The sequence below is a fragment of the Somniosus microcephalus genome, unplaced genomic scaffold (assembly GCF_052327205.1).
Source record: "Somniosus microcephalus isolate GS21.2 unplaced genomic scaffold, FLI_Smic_1.0 unresolved_chr5, whole genome shotgun sequence".
NCBI lineage: Eukaryota > Metazoa > Chordata > Chondrichthyes > Squaliformes > Somniosidae > Somniosus > Somniosus microcephalus.
Window position 1 is genome coordinate 2,356,532 of NW_028225183.1, and position 26,257 is coordinate 2,382,788.

At 46.8% G+C, this 26,257-nt stretch overlaps 14 non-coding genes across 14 annotated transcripts; all 14 read right to left on the reverse strand.

Annotated features, from left to right (window-relative positions):
- Positions 1–42: 42 nt before the first annotated feature.
- On the reverse strand, positions 43–114 carry trnad-guc (transfer RNA aspartic acid (anticodon GUC)). Its single transcript has one exon. It is a non-coding gene; the product is annotated as a tRNA-Asp (tRNA).
- A 1,957-nt stretch (positions 115–2,071) lies between these two features.
- Positions 2,072–2,143, reverse strand: trnad-guc (transfer RNA aspartic acid (anticodon GUC)). Its single transcript has one exon. It is a non-coding gene; the product is annotated as a tRNA-Asp (tRNA).
- Positions 2,144–4,093: 1,950 nt separating this feature from the next.
- trnad-guc (transfer RNA aspartic acid (anticodon GUC)) lies at positions 4,094–4,165 on the reverse strand. Its single transcript has one exon. It is a non-coding gene; the product is annotated as a tRNA-Asp (tRNA).
- A 1,189-nt stretch (positions 4,166–5,354) lies between these two features.
- On the reverse strand, positions 5,355–5,426 carry trnae-uuc (transfer RNA glutamic acid (anticodon UUC)). Its single transcript has one exon. It is a non-coding gene; the product is annotated as a tRNA-Glu (tRNA).
- Positions 5,427–6,119: 693 nt separating this feature from the next.
- On the reverse strand, positions 6,120–6,191 carry trnad-guc (transfer RNA aspartic acid (anticodon GUC)). Its single transcript has one exon. It is a non-coding gene; the product is annotated as a tRNA-Asp (tRNA).
- A 3,219-nt stretch (positions 6,192–9,410) lies between these two features.
- Positions 9,411–9,482, reverse strand: trnae-uuc (transfer RNA glutamic acid (anticodon UUC)). The gene has a single exon. It is a non-coding gene; the product is annotated as a tRNA-Glu (tRNA).
- Positions 9,483–11,447: 1,965 nt separating this feature from the next.
- On the reverse strand, positions 11,448–11,519 carry trnae-uuc (transfer RNA glutamic acid (anticodon UUC)). The gene has a single exon. It is a non-coding gene; the product is annotated as a tRNA-Glu (tRNA).
- A 694-nt stretch (positions 11,520–12,213) lies between these two features.
- On the reverse strand, positions 12,214–12,285 carry trnad-guc (transfer RNA aspartic acid (anticodon GUC)). The gene has a single exon. It is a non-coding gene; the product is annotated as a tRNA-Asp (tRNA).
- A 1,958-nt stretch (positions 12,286–14,243) lies between these two features.
- On the reverse strand, positions 14,244–14,315 carry trnad-guc (transfer RNA aspartic acid (anticodon GUC)). The gene has a single exon. It is a non-coding gene; the product is annotated as a tRNA-Asp (tRNA).
- Positions 14,316–15,504: 1,189 nt separating this feature from the next.
- trnae-uuc (transfer RNA glutamic acid (anticodon UUC)) lies at positions 15,505–15,576 on the reverse strand. The gene has a single exon. It is a non-coding gene; the product is annotated as a tRNA-Glu (tRNA).
- A 2,725-nt stretch (positions 15,577–18,301) lies between these two features.
- On the reverse strand, positions 18,302–18,373 carry trnad-guc (transfer RNA aspartic acid (anticodon GUC)). Its single transcript has one exon. It is a non-coding gene; the product is annotated as a tRNA-Asp (tRNA).
- Positions 18,374–19,562: 1,189 nt separating this feature from the next.
- trnae-uuc (transfer RNA glutamic acid (anticodon UUC)) lies at positions 19,563–19,634 on the reverse strand. The gene has a single exon. It is a non-coding gene; the product is annotated as a tRNA-Glu (tRNA).
- Positions 19,635–21,599: 1,965 nt separating this feature from the next.
- Positions 21,600–21,671, reverse strand: trnae-uuc (transfer RNA glutamic acid (anticodon UUC)). Its single transcript has one exon. It is a non-coding gene; the product is annotated as a tRNA-Glu (tRNA).
- Positions 21,672–25,656: 3,985 nt separating this feature from the next.
- trnae-uuc (transfer RNA glutamic acid (anticodon UUC)) lies at positions 25,657–25,728 on the reverse strand. Its single transcript has one exon. It is a non-coding gene; the product is annotated as a tRNA-Glu (tRNA).
- Positions 25,729–26,257: the final 529 nt, after the last annotated feature.

Below are 26,257 nucleotides of genomic sequence, written 5' to 3' on the forward strand. Positions count from 1 at the left end.
AAGGAGCTGCCCAAAGGTTTAAAATTGGGGATGTTAAAAATCCTCCCCGTCGGGGAATTGAACCCCGGTCTCCCGCGTGACAGGCGGGGATACTCACCACTATACTAACGAGGAACTGAAAGGTGCCGAATCTGTCAGTGCAAAAATCGACCTGTGAACAGAGGGACAGAGGCAGAAGGGACAGAAATTAGAATAAGAACAGAAGGAACAGGAGCAGGAGTGGGCCATTCGGCCCCTCGAGCCTGCCCCGCCATTCAATAAGATCATGGCTGATCAGATCTTATACTCAACGCCACTTTCCTGCCCGCTCCCCATAACCCTTGAGTCCACTGCAGCTGAAATATATGTCTACCTCCACCTTGAATATATTCAGTGGCTCCGCCTCCACAGCTCTCTGGGGTGGAGGATTCCAAAGATTCACGACATTCTGAGAGAACAAATTCCTCCTCATCTCCGTTTTAAATGGGCGACCGGATATCCTGGAGCTTTGCCCCCGAGTTGTAGATTCCCCCAGGAGGGGAAACATCCTCCCTGCATCTATCCTGTCAAGCACCCTCAGAATCCTATACAGAGAGAGACAGGGACAAAGAGGGAGACAAAGATAGACATACAGAGCGAGACAGTCAGTTTGACGTCTTGCAGAGTGGTCCGAGGGATAAGGAACTTCAGTTATGTTGAGAGTTTGTGATTGTTTTCCTCAGACGGTTAAGAGGAAATTTAATAAGAGGCTTTCAAAATTACAAGGGGATTTGATTGAGGTAATAAGGAGAAACGCCTGCCAGTGGCAGGTATGACGGTAACCAGAGGAGACCAATTGAAGATAGCAGAATCAGTATGGGGAGAATTGTATTACGCAGCAAGGGCTCAGGCCTACTGAATATCTTACTGCTTAGAAATGTTATCACGGCCCAACTCTCTCTCATTAAAGTCTTGCACACGTTGCTAACTTTCAAATGTTGCATTCTTCAAACTGGCGTTGAGTTGATTGATAGCCGTGCTGTGATAAGCTATGTTTGTTAGGGGGGTGCAGCCTGCAAGAAAATACATGGAAGTTTGATAATAACAGTGACTGTTCTGACACTGTCAGCTGCAGTTAAATGTGGGCATGTACACGTTTAAATTGTCTCGTCCCAAATGTAATTTCCTGCTGACTTTGAAACAGCAGGCATTTTACAAAAGGCAAGGAAGTGCATTGTGTACCTGTTGAGACATCAGCAGTGTTGAAATTGCAAAGGTTGATCAGGAGCAGACATTGCTTCGCCCGGGTGCATTGATTGGAGGCATTTCAAACAGCCTCAAAACGCACTGTTCCCTAACCGGGAATCGAACCCGGGCCGCGGTGGTGAAAGCGCCGAATCCTAACCACTAGACCACCAGGGAAGCTGCAAGAAGCGGCCTGCCAGCAAGCAGAGCAACGCAGACTTTCCTCCTTGCTGCTTTGAAATTCAGATCACTTTCACGCCAGGCAAACTTTTCGTACAAGATGACATCTTTTAGACGAGAACACAAAGGACATGTTCACTAAGCCACAGCATCAAGTGCGGGAAGGGGTCCATTTGCCATATATTTCCTTCTATGCCTTTCTCAGAGACAGAGGCATAAAGTCAGAGAGAAGCCGTCGGGGAAGTGAAAACTGAACATCATAATATCCACGACATTGTCCAGGAAATGGTTATGCAGTGCTTGAGACAAAGCAGCAAACACACACAAAATACCCGTATGTGCTCTCTTTGTGTGGGTATGTCTCAGATATCCATCTCAGTGTCATGCATTCATGGAGGCTGGCAGCACGGGAGGCCATTCGGCCAATCGTGCCTGTGCTGTCTCTTTGAAAGAGCAGTCGTGCTTTCTCCCGCTGTTATCTCATTTTCTCTCTCCCTCCTCAGTGCCCCACACAACAGGCAAACAGAAGGAGAACACTCTACTAACGAGGAACTGGTGCAGGGAGTTGTTATAAATTTCGTCATGTTCATATTTTAAAATTATTTTCGTTCATTTTGTTCTGTTCAACTTTTCCCAGGGTCTTTTTAAGGAGCTGCCCAAAGGTTTAAAATTGGGGATGTTAAAAATTCTCCCCGTCGGGGAATTGAACCCCGGTCTCCCGCGTGACAGGCGGGGATACTCACCACTATACTAACGAGGAACTGAAAGGTGCCGAATCTGTCAGAGCAAAAATCGACCTGTGAACAGAGGGACAGAGGCAGAAGGGACAGAAATTAGAATAAGAACAGAAGGAACAGGAGCAGGAGTGGGCCATTCGGCCCCTCGAGCCTGCCCCGCCATTCAATAAGATCATGGCTGATCAGATCTTATACTCAACGCCACTTTCCTGCCCGCTCCCCATAACCCTTGACTCCACTGCAGCTCAAATATATGTCTATCTCCACCTTGAATATATTCAGTGGCTCCGCCTCCACAGTTCTCTGGGGTGGAGGATTCCAAAGATTCACGACATTCTGAGAGAACAAATTCCTCCTCATCTCCGTTTTAAATGGGCGACCGGATATCCTGGAGCTTTGCCCCCGAGTTGTAGATTCCCCCAGGAGGGGAAACATCCTCCCTGCATCTATCCTGTCAAGCACCCTCAGAATCCTATACAGAGAGAGACAGGGACACAAAGATAGACATACAGAGCGAGACAGTCAGTTTGACGTCTTGCAGAGTGGTCCGAGGGATAAGGAACTTCAGTTATGTTGAGAGTTTGTGATTGTTTTCCTCAGACGGTTAAGAGGAAATTTAATAAGAGGCTTTCAAAATTACAAGGGGATTTGATTGAGGTAATAAGGAGAAACGCCTGCCAGTGGCAGGTATGACGGTAACCAGAGGAGACCAATTGAAGATAGCAGAATCAGTATGGGGAGAATTGTATTACGCAGCAAGGGCTCAGGCCTACTGAATATCTTACTGCTTAGAAATGTTATCACGGCCCAACTCTCTCTCATTAAAGTCTTGCACACGTTGCTAACTTTCAAATGTTGCATTCTTCAAACTGGCGTTGAGTTGATTGATAGCCGTGCTGTGATAAGCTATGTTTGTTAGGGGGGTGCAGCCTGCAAGAAAATACATGGAAGTTTGATAATAACAGTGACTGTTCTGACACTGTCAGCTGCAGTTAAATGTGGGCATGTACACGTTTAAATTGTCTCGTCCCAAATGTAATTTCCTGCTGACTTTGAAACAGCAGGCATTTTACAAAAGGCAAGGAAGTGCATTGTGTACCTGTTGAGACATCAGCAGTGTTGAAATTGCAAAGGTTGATCAGGAGCAGACATTGCTTCGCCCGGGTGCATTGATTGGAGGCATTTCAAACAGCCTCAAAACGCACTGTTCCCTAACCGGGAATCGAACCCGGGCCGCGGTGGTGAAAGCGCCGAATCCTAACCACTAGACCACCAGGGAAGCTGCAAGAAGCGGCCTGCCAGCAAGCAGAGCAACGCAGACTTTCCTCCTTGCTGCTTTGAAATTCAGATCACTTTCACGCCAGGCAAACTTTTCGTACAAGATGACATCTTTTAGACGAGAACACAAAGGACATGTTCACTAAGCCACAGCATCAAGTGCGGGAAGGGGTCCATTTGCCATATATTTCCTTCTATGCTTTTCTCAGAGACAGAGGCATAAAGTCAGAGAGAAGCCGTCGGGGAAGTGAAAACTGAACATCATAATATCCACGACATTGTCCAGGAAATGGTTATGCAGTGCTTGAGACAAAGCAGCAAACACACACAGAATACCCGTATGTGCTCTCTTTGTGTGGGTATGTCTCAGATATCCATCTCAGTGTCATGCATTCATGGAGGCTGGCAGCACGGTGGGAGGCCATTCGGCCAATCGTGCCTGTGCTATCTCTTTGAAAGAGCAGTCGTGCTTTCTCCCGCTGTTATCTCATTTTCTCTCTCCCTCCTCAGTGCCCCACACAACAGGCAAACAGAAGGAGAACACTCTACTAACGAGGAACTGGTGCAGGGAGTTGTTATAAATTTCGTCATGTTCATATTTTAAAATTATTTTCGTTCATTTTGTTCTATTCAACTTTTCCCAGGGTCTTTTTAAGGAGCTGCCCAAAGGTTTAAAATTGGGGATGTTAAAAATTCTCCCCGTCGGGGAATTGAACCCCGGTCTCCCGCGTGACAGGCGGGGATACTCACCACTATACTAACGAGGAACTGAAAAGTGCCGAATCTGTCAGAGCAAAAATCGACCTGTGAACAGAGGGACAGAGGCAGAAGGGACAGAAATAAGAATAGAAGGAATAGGAGCAGGAGTGGGCCATTCGGCCCCTCGAACCTGCCCCGCCATTCAATAAGATCATGGCTGATCAGATCTTCTACTCAACGCCACTTTCCTGCCCGCTCCCCATAACCCTTGACTCCACTGCAGCTCAAATATATGTCTACCTCCACCTTGAATATATTCAGTGGCTCCGCCTCCACAGCTCTCTGGGGTAGAGGATTCCAAAGATTCACGACATTCTGAGAGAACAAATTCCTCCTCATCTCCGTTTTAAATGGGCGACCGGATATCCTGGAGCTTTGCCCCCTAGTTGTAGATTCCCCCAGGAGGGGAAACATCCTCCCTGCATCTATCCTGTCAAGCACCCTCAGAATCCTATACAGAGAGAGACAGGGACAAAGAGGGAGACAAAGATAGACATACAGAGCGAGACAGTCAGTTTGACGTCTTGCAGAGTGGTCCGAGGGATAAGGAACTTCAGTTATGTTGAGAGTTTGTGATTGTTTTCCTCAGACGGTTAAGAGGAAATTTAATAAGAGGCTTTCAAAATTACAAGGGGATTTGATTGAGGTAATAAGGAGAAACGCTTGCCAGTGGCAGGTATGACGGTAACCAGAGGAGACCAATTGAAGATAGCAGAATCAGTATGGGGAGAATTGTATTACGCAGCAAGGGCTCAGGCCTACTGAATATCTTACTGCTTAGAAATGTTATCACGGCCCAACTCTCTCTCACTAAAGTCTTGCACACGTTGCTAACTTTCAAATGTTGCATTCTTCAAACTGGCGTTGAGTTGATTGATAGCCGTGCTGTGATAAGCTAAGTTTGTTAGGGGGGTGCAGCCTGCAAGAAAATACATGGAAGTTTGATAATAACCGTGACTGTTCTGACACTGTCAGCTGCAGTTAAATGTGGGCATATACGCGTTTAAATTGTCTCGTCCCAAAAGTAATTTCCTGCTGACTTTGAAACAGCAGGCATTTTACAAAAGGCAAGGAAGTGCATTGTGTACCTGTTGAGGCATCAGCAGTGTTGAAATTGCTAAAGGTTGATCAGGAGCAGACATTGCTTCGCGCGGGTGCATTGATTGGAGGCATTTCAAACAGCCTCAAAACGCACTGTTCCCTAACCGGGAATCGAACCCGGGCCGCGGCGGTGAAAGCGCCGAATCCTAACCACTAGACCACCAGGGAAGCTGCAAGAAGCTGCCTGCCAGCAAGCAGAGCAATGCAGACTTTCCTCCTTGCTGCTTTGAAAGTCAGATCACTTTCACGCCAGGCAAACTTTTCGGACAAGATGACATCTTTTAGACGAGAACACAAAGGACATGTTCACTAAGCCACAGCATCAAGTGCGGGAAGGGGTCCATTTGCCATATATTTCCTTCTATGCTTTTCTCAGAGACAGAGGCATAAAGTCAGAGAGAAGCCGTCGGGGAAGTGAAAACTGAACATCATAATATCCACGACATTGTCCAGGAAATGGTTATGCAGTGCTTGAGACAAAGCAGCAAACACACACAAAATACCCGTATGTGCTCTCTTTGTGTGGGTATGTCTCAGATATCCATCTCAGTGTCATGCATTCATGGAGGCTGGCAGCACGGTGGGAGGCCATTCGGCCAATCGTGCCTGTGCTGTCTCTTTGAAAGAGCAGTCGTGCTTTCTCCCGCTGTTATCTCATTTTCTCTCTCCCTCCTCAGTGCCCCACACAACAGGCAAACAGAAGGAGAACACTCTACTAACGAGGAACTGGTGCAGGGAGTTGTTATAAATTTCGTCATGTTCATATTTTAAAATTATTTTCGTTCATTTGGTTCTATTCAACTTTTCCAGGGTCTTTTTCAGGAGCTGCCCAAAGGTTTAAAATTGGGGATGTTAAAAATTCTCCCCGTCGGGGAATTGAACCCCGGTCTCCCGCGTGACAGGCGGGGATACTCACCACTATACTAACGAGGAACTGAAAAGTGCCGAATCTGTCAGAGCAAAAATCGACCTGTGAACAGAGGGACAGAGGCAGAAGGGACAGAAATAAGAATAGAAGGAATAGGAGCAGGAGTGGGCCATTCGGCCCCTCGAACCTGCCCCGCCATTCAATAAGATCATGGCTGATCAGATCTTCTACTCAACGCCACTTTCCTGCCCGCTCCCCATAACCCTTGACTCCACTGCAGCTCAAATATATGTCTACCTCCACCTTGAATATATTCAGTGGCTCCGCCTCCACAGCTCTCTGGGGTAGAGGATTCCAAAGATTCACGACATTCTGAGAGAAGAAATTCCTCCTCATCTCCGTTTTAATTGGGCGACCGGATATCCTGGAGCTTTGCCCCCTAGTTGTAGATTCCCCCAGGAGGGGAAACGTCCTCCCTGCATCTATCCTGTCAAGCACCCACAGAATCCTATACAGAGAGAGACAGGGACAAAGAGGGAGACAAAGATAGACATACAGAGCGAGACAGTCAGTTTGACGTCTTGCAGAGTGGTCCGAGGGATAAGGAACTTCAGTTATGTTGAGAGTTTGTGATTGTTTTCCTCAGACGGTTAAGAGGAAATTTAATAAGAGGCTTTCAAAATTACAAGGGGATTTGATTGAGGTAATAAGGAGAAACGCTTGCCAGTTGCAGGTATGACGGTAACCAGAGGAGACCAATTGAAGATAGCAGAATGGGGAGAATTGTATTACGCAGCAAGGGCTCAGGCCTACTGAATATCTTACTGCTTAGAAATGTTATCACGGCCCAACTCTCTCTCACTAAAGTCTTGCACACGTTGCTAACTTTCAAATGTTGCATTCTTCAAACTGGCGTTGAGTTGATTGATAGCCGTGCTGTGATAAGCTAAGTTTGTTAGGGGGGTGCAGCCTGCAAGAAAATACATGGAAGTTTGATAATAACCGTGACTGTTCTGACACTGTCAGCTGCAGTTAAATGTGGGCATGTACACGTTTAAATTGTCTCGTCCCAAATGTAATTTCCTGCTGACTTTGAAACAGCAGGCATTTTACAAAAGGCAAGGAAGTGCATTGTGTACCTGTTGAGGCAGCAGCAGTGTTGAAATTGCAAAGGTTGATCAGGAGCAGGCATTGCTTCGCGCGGGTGCATTGATTGGAGGCATTTCAAACAGCCTCAAAACGCACTGTTCCCTAATCGGGAATCGAACCCGGGCCGCGGCAGTGAAAGCGCCGAATCTTAACCACTAGACCACCAGGGAAGCTGCAAAAAGCTGCAAGAAGCTGCCTGCCAGCAAGCAGAGCAACGCAGACTTTCCTCCTTGCTGCTTTGAAATTCAGATCACTTTCACGCCAGGCAAACTTTTCGTACAAGATGACATCTTTTAGACGAGAACACAAAGGACATGTTCACTAAGCCACAGCATCAAGTGCGGGAAGAGCTCCATTTGCCTTATATTACCTTCTATGCTTTTCTCAGAGACAGAGGCATAAAGTCAGAGAGAAGCCGTCGGGGAAGTGAAAACTGAAAATCATAATATCCACGACATTGTCCAGGAAATGGTTATGCAGTGCTTGAGACAAAGCAGCAAACACACACAAAATACCCGTATGTGCTCTCTTTGTGTGGGTATGTCTCAGATATCCATCTCAGTGTCATGCATTCATGGAGGCTGGCAGCACGGTGGGAGGCCATTCGGCCAATCGTGCCTGTGCTGTCTCTTTGAAAGAGCAGTCGTGCTTTCTCCCGCTGTTATCTCATTTTCTCTCTCCCTCCTCAGAGCCCCACACAACAGGCAAACAGAAGGAGAACACTCCACTAACGAGGAACTGGTGCAGGGAGTTGTTATAAATTTCGTCATGTACATATTTTATAATTATTTTCGTTCATTTTGTTCTATTCAACTTTTCCCAGGGTCTTTTTAAGGAGCTGCCCAAAGGTTTAAAATTGGGGATGTTAAAAATTCTCCCCGTCGGGGAATTGAACCCCTGTCTCCCGCGTGACAGGCGGGGATACTCACCACTATACTAACGAGGAACTGAAAGGTGCCGAATCTGTCAGAGCAAAAATCGACCTGTGAACAGAGGGACAGAGGCAGAAGGGACAGAAATAAGAACAGAAGGAATAGGAGCAGGAGTGGGCCATTCGGCCCCTCGAGCCTGCCCCGCCATTCAATAAGATCATGGCTGATCAGATCTTGTACTCAACGCCACTTTCCTGCCCGCTCCCCATAACCCTTGACTCCACTGCAGCTCAAATATATGTCTATCTCCACCTTGAATATATTCAGTGGCTCCGCCTCCACAGCTCTCTGGGGTAGAGGATTCCAAAGATTCACGACATTCTGAGAGAACAAATTCCTCCTCATCTCCGTTTTAAATGGGCGACCGGATATCCTGGAGCTTTGCCCCCTAGTTGTAGATTCCCCCAGGAGGGGAAACATCCTCCCTGCATCTATCCTGTCAAGCACCCTCAGAATCCTATACAGAGAGAGACAGGGACAAAGAGGGAGACAAAGATAGACATACAGAGCGAGACAGTCAGTTTGACGTCTTGCAGAGTGGTCCGAGGGATAAGGAACTTCAGTTATGTTGAGAGTTTGTGATTGTTTTCCTCAGACGGTTAAGAGGAAATTTAATAAGAGGCTTTCAAAATTACAAGGGGATTTGATTGAGGTAATAAGGAGAAACGCTTGCCAGTGGCAGGTATGACGGTAACCAGAGGAGACCAATTGAAGATAGCAGAATCAGTATGGGGAGAATTGTATTACGCAGCAAGGGCTCAGGCCTACTGAATATCTTACTGCTTAGAAATGTTATCACGGCCCAACTCTCTCTCACTAAAGTCTTGCACACGTTGCTAACTTTCAAATGTTGCATTCTTCAAACTGGCGTTGAGTTGATTGATAGCCGTGCTGTGATAAGCTAAGTTTGTTAGGGGGGTGCAGCCTGCAAGAAAATACATGGAAGTTTGATAATAACCGTGACTGTTCTGACACTGTCAGCTGCAGTTAAATGTGGGCATATACGCGTTTAAATTGTCTCGTCCCAAATGTAATTTCCTGCTGACTTTGAAACAGCAGGCATTTTACAAAAGGCAAGGAAGTGCATTGTGTACCTGTTGAGGCATCAGCAGTGTTGAAATTGCTAAAGGTTGATCAGGAGCAGACATTGCTTCGCGCGGGTGCATTGATTGGAGGCATTTCAAACAGCCTCAAAACGCACTGTTCCCTAACCGGGAATCGAACCCGGGCCGCGGCGGTGAAAGCGCCGAATCTTAACCACTAGACCACCAGGGAAGCTGCAAAAAGCTGCAAGAAGCTGCCTGCCAGCAAGCAGAGCAACGCAGACTTTCCTCCTTGCTGCTTTGAAATTCAGATCACTTTCACGCCAGGCAAACTTTTCGTACAAGATGACATCTTTTAGACGAGAACACAAAGGACATGTTCACTAAGCCACAGCATCAAGTGCGGGAAGAGCTCCATTTGCCATATATTACCTTCTATGCTTTTCTCAGAGACAGAGGCATAAAGTCAGAGAGAAGCCGTCGGGGAAGTGAAAACTGAACATCATAATATCCACGACATTGTCCAGGAAATGGTTATGCAGTGCTTGAGACAAAGCAGCAAATACACACAAAATACCCGTATGTGCTCTCTTTGTGTGGGTATGTCTCAGATATCCATCTCAGTGTCATGCATTCATGGAGGCTGGCAGCACGGTGGGAGGCCATTCGGCCAATCGTGCCTGTGCTGTCTCTTTGAAAGAGCAGTCGTGCTTTCTCCCGCTGTTATCTCATTTTCTCTCTCCCTCCTCAGTGCCCCACACAACAGGCAAACAGAAGGAGAACACTCTACTAACGAGGAACTGGTGCAGGGAGTTGTTATAAATTTCGTCATGTTCATATTTTAAAATTATTTTCGTTCATTTTGTTCTATTCAACTTTTCCCAGGGTCTTTTTAAGGAGCTGCCCAAAGGTTTAAAATTGGGGATGTTAAAAATTCTCCCCGTCGGGGAATTGAACCCCGGTCACCCGCGTGACAGGCGGGGATACTCACCACTATACTAACGAGGAACTGAAAAGTGCCGAATCTGTCAGAGCAAAAATCGACCTGTGAACAGAGGGACAGAGGCAGAAGGGACAGAAATAAGAACAGAAGGAATAGGAGCAGGAGTGGGCCATTCGGCCCCTCGAACCTGCCCCGCCATTCAATAAGATCATGGCTGATCAGATCTTCTACTCAACGCCACTTTCCTGCCCGCTCCCCATAACCCTTGACTCCACTGCAGCTCAAATATATGTCTACCTCCACCTTGAATATATTCAGTGGCTCCGCCTCCACAGCTCTCTGGGGTAGAGGATTCCAAAGATTCACGACATTCTGAGAGAAGAAATTCCTCCTCATCTCCGTTTTAAATGGGCGACCGGATATCCTGGAGCTTTGCCCCCTAGTTGTAGATTCCCCCAGGAGGGGAAACATCCTCCCTGCATCTATCCTGTCAAGCAACCTCAGAATCCTATACAGAGAGAGACAGGGACAAAGAGGGAGACAAAGATAGACATACAGAGCGAGACACTCAGTTTGACGTCTTGCAGAGTGGTCCGAGGGATAAGGAACTTCAGTTATGTTGAGAGTTTGTGATTGTTTTCCTCAGACGGTTAAGAGGAAATTTAATAAGAGGCTTTCAAAATTACAAGGGGATTTGATTGAGGTAATAAGGAGAAACGCTTGCCAGTGGCAGGTATGACGGTAACCAGAGGAGACCAATTGAAGATAGCAGAATCAGTATGGGGAGAATTGTATTACGCAGCAAGGGCTCAGGCCTACTGAATATCTTACTGCTTAGAAATGTTATCACGGCCCAACTCTCTCTCACTAAAGTCTTGCACACGTTGCTAACTTTCAAATGTTGCATTCTTCAAACTGGCGTTGAGTTGATTGATAGCCGTGCTGTGATAAGCTAAGTTTGTTAGGGGGGTGCAGCCTGCAAGAAAATACATGGAAGTTTGATAATAACCGTGACTGTTCTGACACTGTCAGCTGCAGTTAAATGTGGGCATATACGCGTTTAAATTGTCTCGTCCCAAATGTAATTTCCTGCTGACTTTGAAACAGCAGGCATTTTACAAAAGGCAAGGAAGTGCATTGTGTACCTGTTGAGGCATCAGCAGTGTTGAAATTGCTAAAGGTTGATCAGGAGCAGACATTGCTTCGCGCGGGTGCATTGATTGGAGGCATTTCAAACAGCCTCAAAACGCACTGTTCCCTAACCGGGAATCGAACCCGGGCCGCGGCGGTGAAAGCGCCGAATCCTAACCACTAGACCACCAGGGAAGCTGCAAGAAGCTGCCTGCCAGCAAGCAGAGCAACGCAGACTTTCCTCCTTGCTGCTTTGAAAGTCAGATCACTTTCACGCCAGGCAAACTTTTCGGACAAGATGACATCTTTTAGACGAGAACACAAAGGACATGTTCACTAAGCCACAGCATCAAGTGCGGGAAGGGGTCCATTTGCCATATATTTCCTTCTATGCTTTTCTCAGAGACAGAGGCATAAAGTCAGAGAGAAGCCGTCGGGGAAGTGAAAACTGAACATCATAATATCCACGACATTGTCCAGGAAATGGTTATGCAGTGCTTGAGACAAAGCAGCAAACACACACAAAATACCCGTATGTGCTCTCTTTGTGTGGGTATGTCTCAGATATCCATCTCAGTGTCATGCATTCATGGAGGCTGGCAGCACGGTGGGAGGCCATTCGGCCAATCGTGCCTGTGCTGTCTCTTTGAAAGAGCAGTCGTGCTTTCTCCCGCTGTTATCTCATTTTCTCTCTCCCTCCTCAGTGCCCCACACAACAGGCAAACAGAAGGAGAACACTCTACTAACGAGGAACTGGTGCAGGGAGTTGTTATAAATTTCGTCATGTTCATATTTTAAAATTATTTTCGTTCATTTTGTTCTATTCAACTTTTCCCAGGGTCTTTTTAAGGAGCTGCCCAAAGGTTTAAAATTGGGGATGTTAAAAATTCTCCCCGTCGGGGAATTGAACCCCGGTCTCCCGCGTGACAGGCGGGGATACTCACCACTATACTAACGAGGAACTGAAAAGTGCCGAATCTGTCAGAGCAAAAATCGACCTGTGAACAGAGGGACAGAGGCAGAAGGGACAGAAATAAGAATAGAAGGAATAGGAGCAGGAGTGGGCCATTCGGCCCCTCGAACCTGCCCCGCCATTCAATAAGATCATGGCTGATCAGATCTTCTACTCAACGCCACTTTCCTGCCCGCTCCCCATAACCCTTGACTCCACTGCAGCTCAAATATATGTCTACCTCCACCTTGAATATATTCAGTGGCTCCGCCTCCACAGCTCTCTGGGGTAGAGGATTCCAAAGATTCACGACATTCTGAGAGAAGAAATTCCTCCTCATCTCCGTTTTAAATGGGCGACCGGATATCCTGGAGCTTTGCCCCCTAGTTGTAGATTCCCCCAGGAGGGGAAACGTCCTCCCTGCATCTATCCTGTCAAGCACCCTCAGAATCCTATACAGAGAGTGACAGGGACAAAGAGGGAGACAAAGATAGACATACAGAGCGAGACAGTCAGTTTGACGTCTTGCAGAGTGGTCCGAGGGATAAGGAACTTCAGTTATGTTGAGAGTTTGTGATTGTTTTCCTCAGACGGTTAAGAGGAAATTTAATAAGAGGCTTTCAAAATTACAAGGGGATTTGATTGAGGTAATAAGGAGAAACGCTTGCCAGTTGCAGGTATGACGGTAACCAGAGGAGACCAATTGAAGATAGCAGAATGGGGAGAATTGTATTACGCAGCAAGGGCTCAGGCCTACTGAATATCTTACTGCTTAGAAATGTTATCACGGCCCAACTCTCTCTCACTAAAGTCTTGCACACGTTGCTAACTTTCAAATGTTGCATTCTTCAAACTGGCGTTGAGTTGATTGATAGCCGTGCTGTGATAAGCTAAGTTTGTTAGGGGGGTGCAGCCTGCAAGAAAATACATGGAAGTTTGATAATAACCGTGACTGTTCTGACACTGTCAGCTGCAGTTAAATGTGGGCATGTACACGTTTAAATTGTCTCGTCCCAAATGTAATTTCCTGCTGACTTTGAAACAGCAGGCATTTTACAAAAGGCAAGGAAGTGCATTCTGTACCTGTTGAGGCAGCAGCAGTGTTGAAATTGCAAAGGTTGATCAGGAGCAGGCATTGCTTCGCGCGGGTGCATTGATTGGAGGCATTTCAAACAGCCTCAAAGCGCACTGTTTCCTAATCGGGAATCGAACCCGGGCCGCGGCAGTGAAAGCGCCGAATCTTAACCACTAGACCACCAGGGAAGCTGCAAAAAGCTGCAAGAAGCTGCCTGCCAGCAAGCAGAGCAACGCAGACTTTCCTCCTTGCTGCTTTGAAATTCAGATCACTTTCACGCCAGGCAAACTTTTCGTACAAGATGACATCTTTTAGACGAGAACACAAAGGACATGTTCACTAAGCCACAGCATCAAGTGCGGGAAGGGGTCCATTTGCCATATATTACCTTCTATGCTTTTCTCAGAGACAGAGGCATAAAGTCAGAGAGAAGCCGTCGGGGAAGTGAAAACTGAAAATCATAATATCCACGACATTGTCCAGGAAATGGTTATGCAGTGCTTGAGACAAAGCAGCAAACACACACAAAATACCCGTATGTGCTCTCTTTGTGTGGGTATGTCTCAGATATCCATCTCAGTGTCATGCATTCATGGAGGCTGGCAGCACGGTGGGAGGCCATTCGGCCAATCGTGCCTGTGCTGTCTCTTTGAAAGAGCAGTCGTGCTTTCTCCCGCTGTTATCTCATTTTCTCTCTCCCTCCTCAGAGCCCCACACAACAGGCAAACAGAAGGAGAACACTCCACTAACGAGGAACTGGTGCAGGGAGTTGTTATAAATTTCGTCATGTACATATTTTATAATTATTTTCGTTCATTTTGTTCTATTCAACTTTTCCCAGGGTCTTTTTAAGGAGCTGCCCAAAGGTTTAAAATTGGGGATGTTAAAAATTCTCCCCGTCGGGGAATTGAACCCCGGTCTCCCGCGTGACAGGCGGGGATACTCACCACTATACTAACGAGGAACTGAAAGGTGCCGAATCTGTCAGAGCAAAAATCGACCTGTGAACAGAGGGACAGAGGCAGAAGGGACAGAAATAAGAACAGAAGGAATAGGAGCAGGAGTGGGCCATTCGGCCCCTCGAGCCTGCCCCGCCATTCAATAAGATCATGGCTGATCAGATCTTGTACTCAACGCCACTTTCCTGCCCGCTCCCCATAACCCTTGACTCCACTGCAGCTCAAATATATGTCTATCTCCACCTTGAATATATTCAGTGGCTCCGCCTCCACAGCTCTCTGGGGTAGAGTATTCCAAAGATTCACGACATTCTGAGAGAACAAATTCCTCCTCATCTCCGTTTTAAATGGGCGACCGGATATCCTGGAGCTTTGCCCCCTAGTTGTAGATTCCCCCAGGAGGGGAAACATCCTCCCTGCATCTATCCTGTCAAGCACCCTCAGAATCCTATACAGAGAGAGACAGGGACAAAGAGGGAGACAAAGATAGACATACAGAGCGAGACAGTCAGTTTGACGTCTTGCAGAGTGGTCCGAGGGATAAGGAACTTCAGTTATGTTGAGAGTTTGTGATTGTTTTCCTCAGACGGTTAAGAGGAAATTTAATAAGAGGCTTTCAAAATTACAAGGGGATTTGATTGAGGTAATAAGGAGAAACGCTTGCCAGTGGCAGGTATGACGGTAACCAGAGGAGACCAATTGAAGATAGCAGAATCAGTATGGGGAGAATTGTATTACGCAGCAAGGGCTCAGGCCTACTGAATATCTTACTGCTTAGAAATGTTATCACGGCCCAACTCTCTCTCACTAAAGTCTTGCACACGTTGCTAACTTTCAAATGTTGCATTCTTCAAACTGGCGTTGAGTTGATTGATAGCCGTGCTGTGATAAGCTAAGTTTGTTAGGGGGGTGCAGCCTGCAAGAAAATACATGGAAGTTTGATAATAACCGTGACTGTTCTGACACTGTCAGCTGCAGTTAAATGTGGGCATATACGCGTTTAAATTGTCTCGTCCCAAATGTAATTTCCTGCTGACTTTGAAACAGCAGGCATTTTACAAAAGGCAAGGAAGTGCATTGTGTACCTGTTGAGGCATCAGCAGTGTTGAAATTGCTAAAGGTTGATCAGGAGCAGACATTGCTTCGCGCGGGTGCATTGATTGGAGGCATTTCAAACAGCCTCAAAACGCACTGTTCCCTAACCGGGAATCGAACCCGGGCCGCGGCGGTGAAAGCGCCGAATCCTAACCACTAGACCACCAGGGAAGCTGCAAGAAGCTGCCTGCCAGCAAGCAGAGCAACGCAGACTTTCCTCCTTGCTGCTTTGAAAGTCAGATCACTTTCACGCCAGGCAAACTTTTCGGACAAGATGACATCTTTTAGACGAGAACACAAAGGACATGTTCACTAAGCCACAGCATCAAGTGCGGGAAGGGGTCCATTTGCCATATATTTCCTTCTATGCTTTTCTCAGAGACAGAGGCATAAAGTCAGAGAGAAGCCGTCGGGGAAGTGAAAACTGAACATCATAATATCCACGACATTGTCCAGGAAATGGTTATGCAGTGCTTGAGACAAAGCAGCAAACACACACAAAATACCCGTATGTGCTCTCTTTGTGTGGGTATGTCTCAGATATCCATCTCAGTGTCATGCATTCATGGAGGCTGGCAGCACGGTGGGAGGCCATTCGGCCAATCGTGCCTGTGCTGTCTCTTTGAAAGAGCAGTCGTGCTTTCTCCCGCTGTTATCTCATTTTCTCTCTCCCTCCTCAGTGCCCCACACAACAGGCAAACAGAAGGAGAACACTCTACTAACGAGGAACTGGTGCAGGGAGTTGTTATAAATTTCGTCATGTTCATATTTTAAAATTATTTTCGTTCATTTTGTTCTATTCAACTTTTCCCAGGGTCTTTTTAAGGAGCTGCTCAAAGGTTTAAAATTGGGGATGTTAAAAATTCTCCCCGTCGGGGAATTGAACCCCGGTCTCCCGCGTGACAGGCGGGGATACTCACCACTATAATAACGAGGAACTGAAAAGTGCCGAATCTGTCAGAGCAAAAATCGACCTGTGAACAGAGGGACAGAGGCAGAAGGGACAGAAATAAGAATAGAAGGAATAGGAGCAGGAGTGGGCCATTCGGCCCCTCGAACCTGCCCCGCCATTCAATAAGATCATGGCTGATCAGATCTTCTACTCAACGCCACTTTCCTGCCCGCTCCCCATAACCCTTGACTCCACTGCAGCTCAAATATATGTCTACCTCCACCTTGAATATATTCAGTGGCTCCGCCTCCACAGCTCTCTGGGGTAGAGGATTCCAAAGATTCACGACATTCTGAGAGAAGAAATTCCTCCTCATCTCCGTTTTAAATGGGCGACCGGATATCCTGGAGCTTTGCCCCCTAGTTGTAGATTCCCCCAGGAGGGGAAACGTCCTCCCTGCATCTATCCTGTCAAGCACCCTCAGAATCCTATACAGAGAGTGACAGGGACAAAGAGGGAGACAAAGATAGACATACAGAGCGAGACAGTCAGTTTGACGTCTTGCAGAGTGGTCCGAGGGATAAGGAACTTCAGTTATGTTGAGAGTTTGTGATTGTTTTCCTCAGACGGTTAAGAGGAAATTTAATAAGAGGCTTTCAAAATTACAAGGGGATTTGATTGAGGTAATAAGGAGAAACGCTTGCCAGTTGCAGGTATGACGGTAACCAGAGGAGACCAATTGAAGATAGCAGAATGGGGAGAATTGTATTACGCAGCAAGGGCTCAGGCCTACTGAATATCTTACTGCTTAGAAATGTTATCACGGCCCAACTCTCTCTCATTAAAGTCTTGCACACGTTGCTAACTTTCAAATGTTGCATTCTTCAAACTGGCGTTGAGTTGATTGATAGCCGTGCTGTGATAAGCTAAGTTTGTTAGGGGGGTGCAGCCTGCAAGAAAATACATGGAAGTTTGATAATAACCGTGACTGTTCTGACACTGTCAGCTGCAGTTAAATGTGGGCATGTACACGTTTAAATTGTCTCGTCCCAAATGTAATTTCCTGCTGACTTTGAAACAGCAGGCATTTTACAAAAGGCAAGGAAGTGCATTGTGTACCTGTTGAGGCAGCAGCAGTGTTGAAATTGCAAAGGTTGATCAGGAGCAGGCATTGCTTCGCGCGGGTGCATTGATTGGAGGCATTTCAAACAGCCTCAAAACGCACTGTTTCCTAATCGGGAATCGAACCCGGGCCGCGGCAGTGAAAGCGCCGAATCTTAACCACTAGACCACCAGGGAAGCTGCAAAAAGCTCTAAGAAGCTGCCTGCCAGCAAGCAGAGCAACGCAGACTTTCCTCCTTGCTGCTTTGAAATTCAGATCACTTTCACGCCAGGCAAACTTTTCGTACAAGATGACATCTTTTAGACGAGAACACAAAGGACATGTTCACTAAGCCACAGCATCAAGTGCGGGAAGGGGTCCATTTGCCATATATTACCTTCTATGCTTTTCTCAGAGACAGAGGCATAAAGTCAGAGAGAAGCCGTCGGGGAAGTGAAAACTGAACATCATAATATCCACGACATTGTCGAGGAAATGGTTATGCAGTGCTTGAAACAAAGCAGCAAACACACACAAAATACCCGGATGTGCTCTCTTTGTGTGGGTATGTCTCAGATATCCATCTCAGTGTCATGCATTCATGGAGGCTGGCAGCACGGTGGGAGGCCATTCGGCCAATCGTGCCTGTGCTGTCTCTTTGAAAGAGCAGTCGTGCTTTCTCCCGCTGTTATCTCATTTTCTCTCTCCCTCCTCAGAGCCCCACACAACAGGCAAACAGAAGGAGAACACTCCACTAACGAGGAACTGGTGCAGGGAGTTGTTATAAATTTCGTCATGTACATATTTTAAAATTATTTTCGTTCATTTTGTTCTATTCAACTTTTCCCAGGGTCTTTTTAAGGAGCTGCCCAAAGGTTTAAAATTTGGGGATGTTAAAAATCCTCCCCGTCGGGGAATTGAACCCCGGTCTCCCGCGTGACAGGCGGGGATACTCACCACTATACTAACGAGGAACTGAAAGGTGCCGAATCTGTCAGAGCAAAAATCGACCTGTGAACAGAGGGACAGAGGCAGAAGGGACAGAAATAAGAACAGAAGGAATAGGAGCAGGAGTGGGCCATTCGGCCCCTCGAGCCTGCCCCGCCATTCAATAAGATCATGGCTGATCAGATCTTGTACTCAACGCCACTTTCCTGCCCGCTCCCCATAACCCTTGACTCCACTGCAGCTCAAATATATGTCTATCTCCACCTTGAATATATTCAGTGGCTCCGCCTCCACAGCTCTCTGGGGTAGAGGATTCCAAAGATTCACGACATTCTGAGAGAACAAATTCCTCCTCATCTCCGTTTTAAATGGGCGACCGGATATCCTGGAGCTTTGCCCCCTAGTTGTAGATTCCCCCAGGAGGGGAAACGTCCTCCCTGCATCTATCCTGTCAAGCACCCTCAGAATCCTATACAGAGAGAGACAGGGACAAAGAGGGAGACAAAGATAGACATACAGAGCGAGACAGTCAGTTTGACGTCTTGCAGAGTGGTCCGAGGGATAAGGAACTTCAGTTATGTTGAGAGTTTGTGATTGTTTTCCTCAGACGGTTAAGAGGAAATTTAATAAGAGGCTTTCAAAATTACAAGGGGATTTGATTGAGGTAATAAGGAGAAACGCTTGCCAGTGGCAGGTATGACGGTAACCAGAGGAGACCAATTGAAGATAGCAGAATCAGTATGGGGAGAATTGTATTACGCAGCAAGGGCTCAGGCCTACTGAATATCTTACTGCTTAGAAATGTTATCACGGCCCAACTCTCTCTCACTAAAGTCTTGCACACGTTGCTAACTTTCAAATGTTGCATTCTTCAAACTGGCGTTGAGTTGATTGATAGCCGTGCTGTGATAAGCTAAGTTTGTTAGGGGGGTGCAGCCTGCAAGAAAATACATGGAAGTTTGATAATAACCGTGACTGTTCTGACACTGTCAGCTGCAGTTAAATGTGGGCATATACGCGTTTAAATTGTCTCGTCCCAAATGTAATTTCCTGCTGACTTTGAAACAGCAGGCATTTTACAAAAGGCAAGGAAGTGCATTGTGTACCTGTTGAGGCATCAGCAGTGTTGAAATTGCTAAAGGTTGATCAGGAGCAGACATTGCTTCGCGCGGGTGCATTGATTGGAGGCATTTCAAACAGCCTCAAAACGCACTGTTCCCTAACCGGGAATCGAACCCGGGCCGCGGCGGTGAAAGCGCCGAATCTTAACCACTAGACCACCAGGGAAGCTGCAAAAAGCTGCAAGAAGCTGCCTGCCAGCAAGCAGAGCAACGCAGACTTTCCTCCTTGCTGCTTTGAAATTCAGATCACTTTCACGCCAGGCAAACTTTTCGTACAAGATGACATCTTTTAGACGAGAACACAAAGGACATGTTCACTAAGCCACAGCATCAAGTGCGGGAAGAGCTCCATTTGCCATATATTACCTTCTATGCTTTTCTCAGAGACAGAGGCATAAAGTCAGAGAGAAGCCGTCGGGGAAGTGAAAACTGAACATCATAATATCCACGACATTGTCCAGGAAATGGTTATGCAGTGCTTGAGACAAAGCAGCAAATACACACAAAATACCCGTATGTGCTCTCTTTGTGTGGGTATGTCTCAGATATCCATCTCAGTGTCATGCATTCATGGAGGCTGGCAGCACGGTGGGAGGCCATTCGGCCAATCGTGCCTGTGCTGTCTCTTTGAAAGAGCAGTCGTGCTTTCTCCCGCTGTTATCTCATTTTCTCTCTCCCTCCTCAGTGCCCCACACAACAGGCAAACAGAAGGAGAACACTCTACTAACGAGGAACTGGTGCAGGGAGTTGTTATAAATTTCGTCATGTTCATATTTTAAAATTATTTTCGTTCATTTTGTTCTATTCAACTTTTCCCAGGGTCTTTTTAAGGAGCTGCCCAAAGGTTTAAAATTGGGGATGTTAAAAATTCTCCCCGTCGGGGAATTGAACCCCGGTCACCCGCGTGACAGGCGGGGATACTCACCACTATACTAACGAGGAACTGAAAAGTGCCGAATCTGTCAGAGCAAAAATCGACCTGTGAACAGAGGGACAGAGGCAGAAGGGACAGAAATAAGAACAGAAGGAATAGGAGCAGGAGTGGGCCATTCGGCCCCTCGAACCTGCCCCGCCATTCAATAAGATCATGGCTGATCAGATCTTCTACTCAACGCCACTTTCCTGCCCGCTCCCCATAACCCTTGACTCCACTGCAGCTCAAATATATGTCTACCTCCACCTTGAATATATTCAGTGGCTCCGCCTCCACAGCTCTCTGGGGTAGAGGATTCCAAAGATTCACGACATTCTGAGAGAAGAAATTCCTCCTCATCTCCGTTTTAAATGGGCGACCGGATATCCTGGAGCTTTGCCCCCTAGTTGTAGATTCCCCCAGGAGGGGAAACATCCTCCCTGCATCTATCCTGTCAAGCAACCTCAGAATCCTATACAGAGAGAGACAGGGACAAAGAGGGAGACAAAGATAGACATACAGAGCGAGACACTCAGTTTGACGTCTTGCAGAGTGGTCCGAGGGATAAGGAACTTCAGTTATGTTGAGAGTTTGTGATTGTTTTCCTCAGACGGTTAAGAGGAAATTTAATAAGAGGCTTTCAAAATTACAAGGGGATTTGATTGAGGTAATAAGGAGAAACGCTTGCCAGTGGCAGGTATGACGGTAACCAGAGGAGACCAATTGAAGATAGCAGAATCAGTATGGGGAGAATTGTATTACGCAGCAAGGGCTCAGGCCTACTGAATATCTTACTGCTTAGAAATGTTATCACGGCCCAACTCTCTCTCACTAAAGTCTTGCACACGTTGCTAACTTTCAAATGTTGCATTCTTCAAACTGGCGTTGAGTTGATTGATAGCCGTGCTGTGATAAGCTAAGTTTGTTAGGGGGGTGCAGCCTGCAAGAAAATACATGGAAGTTTGATAATAACCGTGACTGTTCTGACACTGTCAGCTGCAGTTAAATGTGGGCATATACGCGTTTAAATTGTCTCGTCCCAAATGTAATTTCCTGCTGACTTTGAAACAGCAGGCATTTTACAAAAGGCAAGGAAGTGCATTGTGTACCTGTTGAGGCATCAGCAGTGTTGAAATTGCTAAAGGTTGATCAGGAGCAGACATTGCTTCGCGCGGGTGCATTGATTGGAGGCATTTCAAACAGCCTCAAAACGCACTGTTCCCTAACCGGGAATCGAACCCGGGCCGCGGCGGTGAAAGCGCCGAATCCTAACCACTAGACCACCAGGGAAGCTGCAAGAAGCTGCCTGCCAGCAAGCAGAGCAACGCAGACTTTCCTCCTTGCTGCTTTGAAAGTCAGATCACTTTCACGCCAGGCAAACTTTTCGGACAAGATGACATCTTTTAGACGAGAACACAAAGGACATGTTCACTAAGCCACAGCATCAAGTGCGGGAAGGGGTCCATTTGCCATATATTTCCTTCTATGCTTTTCTCAGAGACAGAGGCATAAAGTCAGAGAGAAGCCGTCGGGGAAGTGAAAACTGAACATCATAATATCCACGACATTGTCCAGGAAATGGTTATGCAGTGCTTGAGACAAAGCAGCAAACACACACAAAATACCCGTATGTGCTCTCTTTGTGTGGGTATGTCTCAGATATCCATCTCAGTGTCATGCATTCATGGAGGCTGGCAGCACGGTGGGAGGCCATTCGGCCAATCGTGCCTGTGCTGTCTCTTTGAAAGAGCAGTCGTGCTTTCTCCCGCTGTTATCTCATTTTCTCTCTCCCTCCTCAGTGCCCCACACAACAGGCAAACAGAAGGAGAACACTCTACTAACGAGGAACTGGTGCAGGGAGTTGTTATAAATTTCGTCATGTTCATATTTTAAAATTATTTTCGTTCATTTTGTTCTATTCAACTTTTCCCAGGGTCTTTTTAAGGAGCTGCCCAAAGGTTTAAAATTGGGGATGTTAAAAATTCTCCCCGTCGGGGAATTGAACCCCGGTCTCCCGCGTGACAGGCGGGGATACTCACCACTATAATAACGAGGAACTGAAAAGTGCCGAATCTGTCAGAGCAAAAATCGACCTGTGAACAGAGGGACAGAGGCAGAAGGGACAGAAATAAGAATAGAAGGAATAGGAGCAGGAGTGGGCCATTCGGCCCCTCGAACCTGCCCCGCCATTCAATAAGATCATGGCTGATCAGATCTTCTACTCAACGCCACTTTCCTGCCCGCTCCCCATAACCCTTGACTCCACTGCAGCTCAAATATATGTCTACCTCCACCTTGAATATATTCAGTGGCTCCGCCTCCACAGCTCTCTGGGGTAGAGGATTCCAAAGATTCACGACATTCTGAGAGAAGAAATTCCTCCTCATCTCCGTTTTAAATGGGCGACCGGATATCCTGGAGCTTTGCCCCCTAGTTGTAGATTCCCCCAGGAGGGGAAACGTCCTCCCTGCATCTATCCTGTCAAGCACCCTCAGAATCCTATACAGAGAGTGACAGGGACAAAGAGGGAGACAAAGATAGACATACAGAGCGAGACAGTCAGTTTGACGTCTTGCAGAGTGGTCCGAGGGATAAGGAACTTCAGTTATGTTGAGAGTTTGTGATTGTTTTCCTCAGACGGTTAAGAGGAAATTTAATAAGAGGCTTTCAAAATTACAAGGGGATTTGATTGAGGTAATAAGGAGAAACGCTTGCCAGTTGCAGGTATGACGGTAACCAGAGGAGACCAATTGAAGATAGCAGAATGGGGAGAATTGTATTACGCAGCAAGGGCTCAGGCCTACTGAATATCTTACTGCTTAGAAATGTTATCACGGCCCAACTCTCTCTCATTAAAGTCTTGCACACGTTGCTAACTTTCAAATGTTGCATTCTTCAAACTGGCGTTGAGTTGATTGATAGCCGTGCTGTGATAAGCTAAGTTTGTTAGGGGGGTGCAGCCTGCAAGAAAATACATGGAAGTTTGATAATAACCGTGACTGTTCTGACACTGTCAGCTGCAGTTAAATGTGGGCATGTACACGTTTAAATTGTCTCGTCCCAAATGTAATTTCCTGCTGACTTTGAAACAGCAGGCATTTTACAAAAGGCAAGGAAGTGCATTGTGTACCTGTTGAGGCAGCAGCAGTGTTGAAATTGCAAAGGTTGATCAGGAGCAGGCATTGCTTCGCGCGGGTGCATTGATTGGAGGCATTTCAAACAGCCTCAAAACGCACTGTTTCCTAATCGGGAATCGAACCCGGGCCGCGGCAGTGAAAGCGCCGAATCTTAACCACTAGACCACCAGGGAAGCTGCAAAAAGCTCTAAGAAGCTGCCTGCCAGCAAGCAGAGCAACGCAGACTTTCCTCCTTGCTGCTTTGAAATTCAGATCACTTTCACGCCAGGCAAACTTTTCGTACAAGATGACATCTTTTAGACGAGAACACAAAGGACATGTTCACTAAGCCACAGCATCAAGTGCGGGAAGGGGTCCATTTGCCATATATTACCTTCTATGCTTTTCTCAGAGACAGAGGCATAAAGTCAGAGAGAAGCCGTCGGGGAAGTGAAAACTGAACATCATAATATCCACGACATTGTCGAGGAAATGGTTATGCAGTGCTTGAGACAAAGCAGCAAACACACACAAAATACCCGTATGTGCTCTCTTTGTGTGGGTATGTCTCAGATATCCATCTCAGTGTCATGCATTCATGGAGGCTGGCAGCACGGTGGGAGGCCATTCGGCCAATCGTGCCTGTGCTGTCTCTTTGAAAGAGCAGTCGTGCTTTCTCCCGCTGTTATCTCATTTTCTCTCTCCCTCCTCAGAGCCCCACACAACAGGCAAACAGAAGGAGAACACTCCACTAACGAGGAACTGGTGCAGGGAGTTGTTATAAATTTCGTCATGTACATATTTTAAAATTATTTTCGTTCATTTTGTTCTATTCAACTTTTCCCAGGGTCTTTTTAAGGAGCTGCCCAAAGGTTTAAAATTGGGGATGTTAAAAATTCTCCCCGTCGGAGAATTGAACCCCGGTCTCCCGCGTGACAGGCGGGGATACTCACCACTATACTAACGAGGAACTGAAAGGTGCCGAATCTGTCAGAGCAAAAATCGACCTGTGAACAGAGGGACAGAGGCAGAAGGGACAGAAATAAGAACAGAAGGAATAGGAGCAGGAGTGGGCCATTCGGCCCCTCGAGCCTGCCCCGCCATTCAATAAGATCATGGCTGATCAGATCTTGTACTCAACGCCACTTTCCTGCCCGCTCCCCATAACCCTTGACTCCACTGCAGCTCAAATATATGTCTATCTCCACCTTGAATATATTCAGTGGCTCCGCCTCCACAGCTCTCTGGGGTAGAGGATTCCAAAGATTCACGACATTCTGAGAGAACAAATTCCTCCTCATCTCCGTTTTAAATGGGCGACCGGATATCCTGGAGCTTTGCCCCCTAGTTGTAGATTCCCCCAGGAGGGGAAACGTCCTCCCTGCATCTATCCTGTCAAGCACCCTCAGAATCCTATACAGAGAGAGACAGGGACAAAGAGGGAGACAAAGATAGACATACAGAGCGAGACAGTCAGTTTGACGTCTTGCAGAGTGGTCCGAGGGATAAGGAACTTCAGTTATGTTGAGAGTTTGTGATTGTTTTCCTCAGACGGTTAAGAGGAAATTTAATAAGAGGCTTTCAAAATTACAAGGGGATTTGATTGAGGTAATAAGGAGAAACGCTTGCCAGTGGCAGGTATGACGGTAACCAGAGGAGACCAATTGAAGATAGCAGAATCAGTATGGGGAGAATTGTATTACGCAGCAAGGGCTCAGGCCTACTGAATATCTTACTGCTTAGAAATGTTATCACGGCCCAACTCTCTCTCACTAAAGTCTTGCACACGTTGCTAACTTTCAAATGTTGCATTCTTCAAACTGACGTTGAGTTGATTGATAGCCGTGCTGTGATAAGCTAAGTTTGTTAGGGGGGTGCAGCCTGCAAGAAAATACATGGAAGTTTGATAATAACCGTGACTGTTCTGACACTGTCAGCTGCAGTTAAATGTGGGCATGTACACGTTTAAATTGTCTCGTCCCAAATGTAATTTCCTGCTGACTTTGAAACAGCAGGCATTTTACAAAAGGCAAGGAAGTGCATTGTGTACCTGTTGAGGCATCAGCAGTGTTGAAATTGCTAAAGGTTGATCAGGAGCAGACATTGCTTCGCGCGGGTGCATTGATTGGAGGCATTTCAAACAGCCTCAAAACGCACTGTTCCCTAACCGGGAATCGAACCCGGGCCGCGGCGGTGAAAGCGCCGAATCCTAACCACTAGACCACCAGGGAAGCTGCAAGAAGCTGCCTGCCAGCAAGCAGAGCAACGCAGACTTTCCTCCTTGCTGCTTTGAAAGTCAGATCACTTTCACGCCAGGCAAACTTTTCGGACAAGATGACATCTTTTAGACGAGAACACAAAGGACATGTTCACTAAGCCACAGCATCAAGTGCGGGAAGGGGTCCATTTGCCATATATTTCCTTCTATGCTTTTCTCAGAGACAGAGGCATAAAGTCAGAGAGAAGCCGTCGGGGAAGTGAAAACTGAACATCATAATATCCACGACATTGTCCAGGAAATGGTTATGCAGTGCTTGAGACAAAGCAGCAAACACACACAAAATACCCGTATGTGCTCTCTTTGTGTGGGTATGTCTCAGATATCCATCTCAGTGTCATGCATTCATGGAGGCTGGCAGCACGGTGGGAGGCCATTCGGCCAATCGTGCCTGTGCTGTCTCTTTGAAAGAGCAGTCGTGCTTTCTCCCGCTGTTATCTCATTTTCTCTCTCCCTCCTCAGTGCCCCACACAACAGGCAAG